Raw genomic sequence first — 12,984 nt, 5'->3', positions numbered from 1 at the left:
TGCCTGCAATTACTCCACCAGGACCCTCTCAAGTCCCTTCCCTAAGAAGGGGGTGGTAGTTGTTAAATATCATTGGGTCCGGAGTGGTGGCAGAACTGCCTCCTCAAGGACATTAGGAACCACCCTTTTACACAAGGGTGAATTTATCACACGCTGGACCCACCCATTCATGCCCTCTCAGCTAGCTTTCATTAGCCAGGAAAGGCAAGGATCAAGAGCATATGGTTGGTCACATTGCTGCAAGCATCTTGTCAATGTCATCAGGCTACAGCAACTGAAACTGATCACACAAAATCAGGCAGATCCCTCAGGCAATCAAAGGAGTAAAATCTTAAAAGGTTTAACAAAATACCCAAAGAGAGCTAGGGGATGTCTATACGGCTTAAGATTCGCATTTCAGGACACATGGTGCAGCCGTCCATTCGCCGCAGCGCTGAGTTTTTAATTGGAAAATGCGCAGATTCGTAGTTGCGATTTACCACGGCTTTTGGATCAACCTTCGAGTTTGCACCGCATTTTAGTTATGTGTCGTTGGGGGAGTTAAATCGAATTTTGAAATGTGGGCATAGTTTTGAGGGCAGGATAAAGTCTAACTTCAGATTAGACAACAAGGTTATGGCTTACACAAGATCTAGGGAGGGGTAAACCCACAGACACAAGGAATTCTGTGCTACTGCTTTTGCACAGACAACGCTATGCTGCCTGAGTCTAGGCAGAGGAAAGTTCAAACAGTCATAGATCAAACTCAGCCTGCTGATACAGTGAGCTGACAATAAACAAAGATACATAATCTATAGCAAATGAGAGTTCAAGTCTATGAAAAGCTTCACAGTACTTTTCATGGCAAGTCTTTAGTAATGCAAAGTTTCAATTAGGAGATTATGTGCAGAGTGCTTTCAGAAGCTGAGAAGATGGATTCGAACAAGAGGGAAACAAGTTCAAATCTCACCAGGAAATGGTCTGAACATGATAATGGGGTTACTTGCCCCCCCACCCCCATTTTCAGTCTACTCATCCCACAAATTGGAGCAAATACCAAATCAAGGGTGTGCCCCATTTCATGTGAGGGAGCCCTATGGTTGTCATGGAGGTCATAAAGCCCCAAGCTGGAGCTCCAGAGAGAGCCTCAGCATGGAAATTGAAGTCATCCAGAACCACTGTCCTAGGTTACTCCAACACCACACTTGAGACCACTTCTGTCAGCTTGGTCAGGGAGGTTCCTGGGTAACAGGATAGGTGGTACACCTGCAACATCCTCAATCTGTCTCTGTGTCCCAACACCAGGAGCAGTCCCTCCAGGCTTGCTCCAAGGTGGAGTGGTTTCCTGGTAAGGGTGATGGAAGTTCTGTAAACTATTGGAAGAGGTCATTTAGGCCACTGAGTCCAACCCCCTGCTCAGTGCAGTAACCCGGTTTAAGCATCCCTGACAGATGGCTGTCCAGTCTCTGCTTGAATACCTCCAATGATAGAAAGCCCACCACCATTGTCTGACTGCTCTGACCCTTTTCCTGATGTTCAACTGAAATTTATCTTCCTGTAACTTAAGCCTGTTATTTCATTTCCTACAACCTTGGATGATACAGAACAGGTAGCAGCTGTCTTCTGTGGGACAACCCTTTACCTGTGTGACAACCAATTCCCCCCAACACCTGTCTTCTCTTCTCAGGGCTAAATATACTTCTGTCTTCCTCATAGGACTTAGGACTTAGCTAGACCTAAGGTTTATCCCGGGATCATCCCGGGGTCGTCCCTGCCTACTCCCGGGATATCCTGTGTGTCATTTACATGAACAGGAATGACCCCGGGATGATCCCAGGATAAACCTTAGGTCTAGCTAAGGCCTTAGTTTCTATTATCATTGTTACCCTTCTTTGAACTTGTTCCAGGTTATCTGAATCCTTCTTAAAGTGTGGTGTCCAGAACTAAACACAATCTTCAAGGTGAGGTCTGACCAGCATAGAGTAGAGCGGTACTATTCTGCTTCTACTGATGCAACCAAATATTGCATTTGTCCTTTTTTTTTGTAGTGACGTCACACTGCTGATTCATATTCAGCTTGTGATGGTTTATTACTCCAAGATTCTTTTTACAATATTATTGTCAAGCCAGGTACGCCCCATGTATATCCATGCATTTGATTTCTCTTTCCTCTATGAAGACCTTTGTGCTTTTCGCTGTTATTCCTCAGTCACCTAGTACAGTAGCTATGCTTCTCTTCTATAAATCTGAACTTTGCTTAGAAATGTCACAGGCTGTAAATCTTGAGTTTCATGGTCCTTTGAACTCACTGCTACAAATCCAATTTTCTTTTCTATATCCGTGTGTATTATACATGCATATGATCAGCCAACAGAAGATAATACTTCATGCGTCTGACAAAGTGGGCTCTTTAATCCATGAAAGTGCATGCCACAATAAATCTATTAGTATGTAAGGTTTCTTTTTGTGCAACTAACTGGTATAACTGTTACAGCAACCTCCTCTGGAATTTGTCTAATGCCTAAGTATTTCTACTTAGTTTAGTCTTATGTTCAGATGTATACAACTACTGCTGCTTTTGGTCCAAGTCATTAGTTCCTTTTCAACATTCAAATAGCTGGGATATAATCTTAAATGAATAATGACATCCAGAAATGATGGTGTTTAGTGTATTTTTTTATACAAAGCCAGGAAGCTTTGTATAGGATGCCAGGAAGCTGCCTTATATATTACCAGGTGCAGGAAGAGAAGGGAAACCCTGTTATGGAGTGAAAAAACAAGCTGAAGGCAGGGGCGGAACCAAGGATAATCTTTGCAAAATATTATTTGTATGAAATAATATAAATACAAACGTGCCTACGCATTTCGGACAAAAAACGTCCTTCCTCAGGGCTTATTCAACAAGGTTTTTACAGTCGTTTGCTCAATGATTTCATCGAGGCACCTTCATTAAACCTTTTTCATACAAATAATATTTTGCAAAGATTATACTTGGTTCCGCCCCTGCCTTTGGTTTATATATTACCTGGTCAGAGTATTCACCTGTCCAACTAATCCAATGTTATCTGTTATTGTTATTGCTAGATGCCTTTCTCTAATAATGAAAGCCTCAATGCATCTTACAGCAGGGGTTAAAACATACAAAGAGTTAAAACAATTTATGAAGCTAAAAATAATAAAAATGCTAAGATCTGGTAAACAACTAAATTAATGTGCCTTCAAATGCCTGGGAGTGGAGGAAAGTCTTAACCTGGTGCCCAAAAGATAACAAAGTTGGTGCCAGGCAGACCTCATCGAGAGGCCGTTGGACAATTGGGGAGGGGGACCACTGAAAAGGATTTCTCCCTTCTTGCCATCCTCCTAACCTTCCTCCAAGTAGGGCATCTGATGTTAATCATTGTGTACAATTAAGTTATACTGGGACAGGTGCTCGGTCAGGTATCTATCTACTATGACAGAAGTTCTCCTGGCTTTTGGGGTCTTTCCCACTGCCTTTTACTTGGTTTTTTTAACTTGAGATGCTGCAGATTAAACTTGGAACTTTCTGCATGCACCAATATATTCTCTACTATTAAGTTGAAGTTTGACTTTTGTTGTGTACATCATTTTAAGTCCTGCTTCCTTTCAAATTCCAGCTCCAGTACATCCCTTTCCCTAAACGCAAAGTTCCTCAACTCCTTCATCCTCCCCTGACCCCCATTTCCCTTTTAATATACAACTCCCTAAAGAGATTTCTACTAAATAACAAAATAATCTGGAAGGCCAAAATGTTTTGGAACTGGGCTTGGCTGCCCCTGGATGGTTTATGAACTAGTAGATGTGGGAAAGTAGTGCTGAGTTTCCATCTAGGTTAGGAGATGAGGAAGCAAGCAACCTACCTTTTGAGTTGCTGGGGCAACACCATGCACTGTAGAACAGTCACAGGGGGGCTTCCTCTCCTGGAAAGACCATCAGAAAGAAGACCATGGAAGGAACTGTGCTTGTTCTGGGTATAAGGCTCCAAGTTCAGACTTTGCTCCTCTGTGCAAGGAAGGATTAATAATCAGGGTTAAAGGAAGTGTCTAAAAGGCATGGAACAATTATTATTCATCAAAGCCTGACTGTGGTGTGACGTGGGGACCACGCCTTTTGCTCTTTGTTCTCTCCTATGCACCAAGAAACCATCCACTCCCATCAATAGTGTTGTTGCTACACACTTAACCTAAGCTGCAGCTGTTTCAAATTGACACACCTTCTGTTTATAGATTCCCTCAATCCACTGCAGTTCCACACACAAGTGCTCTGCTTGGGACAAAAAAGCAGAGACTTTGTGAAGGCCAATATTTTGTTAGCTACCTTTCATCCCTCAAATCTAAGCTCAGGCTTGGTCAAACTTTGGCTGCGTTCAGACAACGCAATAGCCAATGGTCAGTTAATAGTCAACTCTATGGTTGATTATCAAGGGGGTTCTCCCCACACAGCATGATTAGAATCAACTTGTCATGTTCCCAAGCCCTCCGGCTGCAATGTGAGACAATAAAGACATCTGTCAAGTAATCCACAAAGCTTTATTCAGCAAATAAACATCTCTTCGCACCTGAAGAGAGGTTAAACACAAGGAACTTTCCTCTAGGCTAAAACTTGGCTAACTAAGAGAGACAATTGTCCTTTCAAAAAAAGGGAAGGTCTTTTCCTTGAGTCCCTTTAACTTCAGAGAGGATTCCTCTGAAGAAGCCTTTGGTGAGAAGCTAGCTGAGCCAATCGCCTCTCGCCTTCTTTTAGCTCCATCCGTTTGGACTCTGGGATGGGGCAACTCTGAAGTCCTTCCCCCTCTGAGGATGGCTGAGTTCCCACAGACTCTGAGTTGTGAACATTTTCACTGATAAGGTCTGGTGAAGATTCATCCCTGGCTGGTGAAGGGCCTAGGAAAATCTCTTCGCCCACTTCCTGTGTAGGCTGGTACAGTTCTAGTCCTGTTTCTTCTGCTTCAGAATCTGATTCTGATTGGTAGCCTGAAACTCTTTCCCACACACTAAGGGAAACTGGCCTGATCATGACACAACCATGGTGTGGATGAAGGCCAGTGTCGAGTTGACTATTAGTCAACAGTGTGTTTGATTGACACATCCCCCACCTTCTCTTCCCTCATCAGTACTCCAACTGGTATCTCATCAGCGACTTTGGTCGCTCTTGGCAGGGGACTCTGTAGTCGCCAAAAATAACTAACTCGGTGCAACGAAATAACCACAACACATAACACAATAACAAAGGTTGTTCAAATAACTAACTCTGCACAGCATTGGTTATTCGCACTGGCCAAATAACCAACCATGGTGTGAAACAGTACCAACATATGACACAATAACCAACCATTGACTATTTAACCCACTGTTGGTTATTGTGTTGTCTAAACCCAGTCAATATCTTACATTAAGTGCACCTTTGCACTTGTGGGTGTGTGGTGTCAGGCCCTGGCCATATTAGCCACCCCAATAATTGCTAGAAGTGTGGATCTAACTTGCTTTATGTGAGCTTGCTCAATAGTGGTCCTGTTGAGGCTGGAATTTGCACCAGGGTAAACATGATACTTAACTCATTCCTCTACATTTCAGGCTAGGCTATCCCTGTCCAGATAGGGGCATAGGTGGTTCACCATCCAAAGCTGATAGAAGCCACCTGAGCCCCAAGTGACCATGATGATTCCAGGAGAATCTCCAAGCTATGAATCTGCTTGTACAGGTCCAGTGCAACCCTATCCAGGAGCCCGTCTACACTTGTCTAGATGAAACGTAACAAGTTGGCAGAGATGACGTCAGCAGTCACGTGATGCTGTTGTTGTTACGTTTCTTCTGACTTTTAAAACCGTTCCACTTTCTGTTAAAATCGTTTTAAAACTAACAATGTGCCCCAACCTTTCGTTGTATTCAATGCCGTCTTTCAAAGTCATGTCTCGTGACCATGGTCTTTGCTTCCTGATTAGGACGTGAGGGCTTTTCTAGGGGAGGGAGAGCTGGCACAACGCGACGAGGGGGAGGGGGAGGGGGAGGGAGGGCGGTGAAAGAGGGGACAGAGGCTTAATTTTTTTTAAAAACCGCTTATCTTTCGGGGCGCACGTGGCCCCTTTAAGACGCTGCAGGGCTTCCCTTGCCCCTACGCGTCGCCCCGCCTCCCTGCCAGCTTATCCCGGCAGGTCTAGCTCAGAGTCACCGGAAGAAGGAGGTTTACTTCAAAGCCGGTATGAGCATAATGAAGAACGTTCTAAAGAAGAGTGTGCCCGGGTAAAACGATAGAAGAAAAGGTATTTCGATTGACTGGGCTCAAGTTGCATTTTGTAACGTAGCAAGGGAGGACGCAACAATGCACTTAAACAACGGTGTAATGAATAGTGTAGATCCTGCCCAGAACAGGTTGAGCAACCTCCATCTGGTCAAAATGTGTTACTCAAGTGAAGGGGACATCATGGTTACTGAGGAGGGGGGCTACACTCACCCCCAGCATTAGACACAGTGCTTGGCCCCACCTACAGAACTCCACATGTTGGTATGTTTATCTACAAGGAAAAAGCTACATGTTAGCTTCACATGTTCGGGGTTTCTGACTGTGCCAGTGCTCTGATCACATGGAAGCTGCTCATATGTAGGCTTCTTCCCTACACATAAGGGTAACATGTGGCCATCTGTAGGCAGGGAGAAACAGCATCTCCAATGGGATGAGTGGGGCCAGGAGCACAGTCTCACTGCCCAGTAATCACACAGTACCCCTTTGCACAAGCATTACATGATAGTGGGGTGGGGGGATTTGTTTGTCTTAATGTGCTTCGCCAACACAACCATTGACATTTCTAGCCAAGAATCACCTGCTTGTCTTCATCAAGTCAGTCCATCCGTCTAGTCTCCTCCTTGAGGAACCAATTCTTTCTAGAGGTTTTAGGCTCCTCCCTTCTCCCATAGCTGCTTCCAGGGAGGAAGTAGGGCCACACCCACTTCCTTCAGCCATGCCCACTTCCTACTAAGAGCTTTTATACATGAGGCTGATAATCCCATTGCAGGACTGAGATCCAAGCACTACACGAAGAGTGTTTCCTTTCCTGCTACATATCCTCTAGGTGGCATTGTTGTATAGTGGAACAGCACAATTACACAAGTAGAAAAAGTATTTCCTTTCACTTTCAGAAATAATACAGCATTTCCCCTGCTCTAAAAAAAAAAACACGTAGAAAGTGCTCTCTAAAAAACAGAAGTGAAACTGGAGGGTCATGACATTGTCTAAAGGAACTGTAAACAACTCAGCAATTGATGCGGAAATAATAAATGCCTCATGTAGAAAAGCTCTAAATCCAATAAAACTGTGATTCGCCCAGCAATCCTTTGATAAGCTTTTCTTGCTGGTAAGTGCTGGCACCAACTCTGCTATGGTATAACCTGATTTTAGTATAGATGTATGCAAACACAGTCCTCTCTTCCCTCACAGTTTTAACTACGGACCTGGGGGAGAGAGGGCTGCAATGTGACAAGTTCCATAACGAGGCTGGCCAAAGATTAAAAAGCTTTTCCCCAAATAGGCCAAAATAGGGAGAAGTATCAGAAAATAGGGCCTGTCCCTTGTCAGTAGGAACCGTTCCGGATGCAAGTTTGGACCCCACCGTGGAATGGGCAAAACAGGTCACAGGACTGAGGATAAAAGGCTGAGGGTGCTACCAGATGAAGGGCTCTTAGCATTACCAATCAGACAGCATTGTGTAGCTATTCCATTTCCCCCTCCTTAATGGATTTTTAGCAGAAAGAAAAAAAGATGGGAGGAGTGGGGGGGAGGAAACATGGGGGGCTACTAAGTGGTGCCATCTGAAGCCCACCCACCCCTCCCTCCCCCAGTTAAAATTCCATGAATGAGGCAGGGTGATTCACAACAAAAGCCTAATCTAGAAGCACCCTGAGTCTTGTTAAAGGCATATAACCAGTGCTCTTGTGACAGAATTGGAACTCTATGCATGGAAAATTGGCCAGTTTTGCTTTCTCCTGCATTGGATTTTTTTAAAAAATAAATCTTAAATTCTGCCTGTTCTAATGCTGTTAACTTCCCCTCCCTGTGTGTCTGGTCCTGATGGAAATCCCCCTCCCCGCACACCTGGCATTTCAGAAATGTAGGGTGACCATACGAAAAGGAGGACAGGGCTCCTGTATCTTTAACAGTTGCATAGAATTTCAGCAGGTGTCCTTTCTATGCATGCAGCAGCTGGAGAAATTCCCTCTTCATCACAACAGTTAAAGCTGCAGGTGCCCTGCCCTCTTTTAAATCTGGTCACTCCAGTATAGCTCCTGCAGCTTTAACTGTTGTGATGAAGAAGGAATTTCCCCAGGTTCTCCATATATACAAATGACACCTGCTGAAATTCCCTTTTCTATACAACTGTTAAAGTTACAGGAGCCCTGTCCTCCTTTTCATACGGTCACCCTAATATATATATATATATATATATATATATATATATATATATATATAGTTGTTTATTCGTTCAGTCACTTCCGACTCTTCGTGACTTCATGGACCAGCCCACGCCAGAGCTTTCTGCCAGCTGTCGTCACCCCTAGCTCCCCCAAGGTCAAGTCTGTCACCTCCAGAATATCATCCATCCATCTTGCCCTTGGTTGGCCCCTCTTCCTTTTGCCTTCCACTTTCCCTAGCATCAGCCTCTTCTCCAGGGTATCCTGTCTTCTCATTATGTGGCCAAAGTACTTCAGTTTTGCCTTTAATACCATTCCCTCAAGTGAGCAGTCTGGCTTTATTTCCTGGAGTATGGACTGGTTTGATCTTCTTGCAGTCCAAGGCACTCTCAGAATTTTCCTCCAACACCACAGTTCAAAAGCATCTATCTTCCTTCGCTCAGCTTTCCTTATGGTCCAGCTCTCGCAGCCATAGGTTACTACGGGGAATACCATTGCTTTAACCATGCGGACCTTTGTTGTCAGTGTGGTGTCTCTGTTCTTAACTATTTTATCAAGATTTGTCATTGCTCTGCTACTGAGAAGTAAACGTCTTCTGATTTCCTGGCTGCAGTCAGCGTCTGCAGTAATCTTTGCGCCCAGAAATACAAAGTCTGTCACTGCCTCCACGTTTTCTCCCTCTGCCAGTTGTCAATCAAGCTGGTTGCCATAATCTTGGTTTTTTTGAGGTTTATGGCAATCCAGATATGATTGCTAAACATGCTATTAAGTAGCTGCAAGCAGGGTCAAGAGGTCAGGTCTTCCTTGCTTCTCTCTCTGCTCCCCTGTTGTACATCTCTACAGTGACATCTGCTGGCCGATTCTGGAAAAGACACATGTCTCCAGGTAAAGCTCAAAGGAAATTTAACCCCTGCCCTCAAAAAGAGTTGTCCAAATGACAAAATCTTCCACACCCATCTTCCCCAAACTGATGCCCTCCAGGTGTGTTGGACTCCAACAACTCCCATAATTCTCAGCCAACATAGTCAATAGCCATGTTTGCTATTGGGAAAGCTGTTTGTTGAGACAAACAGTCGATTAGTGAGGGATGCTAAAAGCAATAAAAGGCTTTCTTCAGATATGTGAGTAGTAAAAGACAGAGGAAAGAAATGGTGGTTCAACTGCTTAATGAGGATGGCAAATTGATAACAGATGACAAAGAAAAGGCTGAAGTGCTCAATTCCTACTTTGCCTCGGTCTTCTCCCAAAAGTGGGTCTATGACCCCCCCTGGAAAAAGTGAAGCAGAAGTTGAGGGGGCAGGATTGCAGTTTGAGATTGATAAACAAATGGTCAAAGAACACCTAATTTCCTTGAATGAGTTTAAATCTCCAGGGCCCGATGAACTGCATCCTAGAGTAATGAAGGAGCTAGCAGAAGAACTCTCAGAACCTTTGTCTATTATCTTTGCAAAATCATGGAAGACGGGTGAGGTGCCGGACGACTGGAGGAGGGCTAACGTTGTCCCTATCTTCAAAAAGGGCAAAAAGGAGGAACCTGGGAACTACAGACCAGTCAGTCTGACATCCATCCCTGGGAAAATTCTGGAGCAGATTATAAAGAAGTCAATCTGTAAACACCTTGAAATCAATGCAGTGATTACTAGAAGCCAACATGGATTTGTCAGGAACAAATCCTGTCAGACTAATTTGATCTCATTTTTTGATAGGATAACCTCCCTTGTGGACTGTGGGAATGCTGTGGATGTCATATATCTTGACTTCAGCAAAGCTTTTGACAAAGTACCACATGACATTCTGATTAACAAACTAGCTAAAAGTGGGCTAGATGGAACAACTATTAGATGGACTCACAGTTGGCTACAGAATCGGACTCAAAGAGTACTTATCAATGGAACCTTCTCAAACTGGGGAGAGGCAACGAGTGGGGTGCCGCAGGGCTCAGTCCTGGGCCCAGTGCTCTTCAACATTTTTATTAATGATTTGGACGAGGAGGTGCAGGGAACGCTGATCAAATTTGCAGATGACACAAAATTGGGTGGGATAGCTAATACCCTGGAAGACAGAAACAAACTTCAAAGTGATCTTGATAGGCTGGAATGCTGGGCTGAAAACAACAGAATGAAATTTAATAGGGATAAATGCCAAGTTCTACATTTAGGGAATAGAAACCAAATGCACAGTTACAAGATGGGGGACACTTGGCTCAGCAATACTACAAACGAGAAAGATCTTGGAATTGTTGTAGATCGTCTGAAGAGGGCGCTGTAAAGCACTCTTACAGAATACCCGTGATCAAAAATCCTGATAAGGCAGCATTTGCAATTGTGGGAACTGTGTAAGCACTCTGTGCTGAGCACCCCTGCATGCATGGGGTGGGGGAATATCATGTGAGGGAGAAGCTCATGTAGATCTATAGCCGAGTGGAAGGTGGTTGAGCCTCACTGTGTATTCCTGGTTGGGCTAAATGGCCCTTTAGCCCCTTCCAGCAATAATTCCATGAGTGATCCCAGGCCTTATCTCCAGCGTTCTGTTGATGTCCTCTGCAAGCAGTAATAAACCAATCTGCAGGTGAGAATGCTTGCCTTTACTTTGGGTGGAAGTTGGTTGTAGTCAAATGCGGTGTTGCTATGTTACCCAAGGAAGAGAACAATACCTGCACAATAACAATGGAGACTCATTCCTACAGTCCCTCTTGGTGCTTTAAGATTCTGGATGAGACACAGATTTTTTTATAGATCTTTTGCCTCCATTTCAGAGTAACCTTTGGAAACGAGTAACCACTCCTTTGCAGTGTTTTGCCATGCAGTTGCAAGAGGCCTAAATGTCTCTCTTCCAACCAAAAACATTAAGAAGTTTCTTCTCTTGCATACCCCCCATTTAATCCTTTTCCTATATAGTTTAATTCAAATATCTCCACTTTCTAGTTTGTGCGTTTCCCATGACAGTTGAATTAAATTTACCCCCATATGCTAGGATTTCCCAGTTCACAGCAACTATGCCAATAATTTCTTCCATTTCACAAATGTAATAAAAGTGTTTAATGGGTTGAGTAATGCCGTCAGCAAAAACCCTTTCTCTGTGGTGCTTTAGCGATCATCGGGAGATCAGTTATTTGGTTATGATTATCATGTGTTCTCCTTTGTGGTACTGTACAGTCTGCCTACAGTTTCAGATATTGTTCTTGTGGCAATTCATTCCCCTCTTTTGCCCAGTACTTTTACAAAGAGTAAAATTACTGAGCATCCTCGGTGAGCATCTCAGAGGCACTGAACACACCTTTATGTATGTTTTCAAGCTGGATTCACAGTGCTGGTTTTAACCTATAAATCCTTACATGGCTCAGGTCTGCAGTACTCGATGGGATGCCTCTCCCAACCTGAACGTAACTGGACATTGCATTCAACATCATGGAATCCGTTACAAAGTCAGGCTGCATCAAGTTCCCAGCCCTTGAGGCTCCTCCGTGTTAAGGCCCTCTGATGCTTGGCCAGACCCCACAGGCATTGGGGTCTGTGTATGCCCTGACCTGCTCAATTCCCCCTAAGCTAGCCTGCTGCCCTTTGGTGGGGAGGATGCTGCTGTCCCATTGCCAGTGCTGAAGATCCACATGCCAGTCTGGTCAATATCTGAATGTGGAACTTGGGGTGTGGAGGGGCATCATTTTGTCCTTTGCCTCAGGCAGTCTTGGGTCATCCCCGGAGTCAAGATGCTCTTCTTTCTTAACAGAAAGCCAGCTTTCTGGCTGTGAAGCTCACTGGGTGGCTGACTATCAGCCTACCCTACGACACAGGGCTGTTGTGAAATGGAAAGGAGGGTCATATGTGCCGCTCTGGGCTCCTTGGAGGAAAGGCAGGTTATAAATGTAACAAATACATACATCGCAAAAGCCAAAGCACGGTCCAGCAAAACAAAGCTGTCTGTTGTGCCTATTTGCCAGGCTCCCAGCAGAGGGCGCTGCTCTCCAAAACGGGCCGCTGACCACCAGTTTTGCTCATCAAGGCCGGACTGCAGCTGCTTCCGAACTACTTTGCATTCCTGATAAGCCGTGTGTGTGCGTGTGTGTTTGTTTAGTGAGGATTCCCGGCTGGAAAGGAAAGTTGATGGGGGGAGGGAGGCATTATTTAAGGAAAGTGACTGTAAATTAAACAGCAACCAGTTTCATAATGCCGTTATTCTATTTCCTGCATCACATTTCCCAAAGCAACAAAAGATTCTAGGGGCAGAACCATCTGGGTGTGGGTTCCTTTGGATGAGAGAACACCGGAGGCTTATGTTCTTTTGTAACAACACCACCACCACAGCAATAACCCTGTAAGGTAAGTCAATATTATAATCCCCCCATTTTGCAGCTGGTGCAAATGAGGCTGCGAGAGAGTGGTTTATCTATGCACACCTCATTAGTTTGTGATGGAAGTGAGTTTCGAACCAGGGACTTCTTCATCAGTAGCTCTGTCTCTTAGCCACTACATTATGCAGGTCTCCTTTTATTATATGAAGATGCTGAACGCTGAAGAATGACCGCTAGAGCTTTTTTATTTATTTATTTATTTATTACATTTTTATACCGCCCAATAGCCGAAGCTCT

Source organism: Elgaria multicarinata, chromosome 1, assembly GCF_023053635.1.
Source record: "Elgaria multicarinata webbii isolate HBS135686 ecotype San Diego chromosome 1, rElgMul1.1.pri, whole genome shotgun sequence".
NCBI classification, from domain to species: Eukaryota; Metazoa; Chordata; class Lepidosauria; order Squamata; family Anguidae; genus Elgaria; species Elgaria multicarinata.
This window is presented reverse-complemented; position numbering follows the sequence as displayed.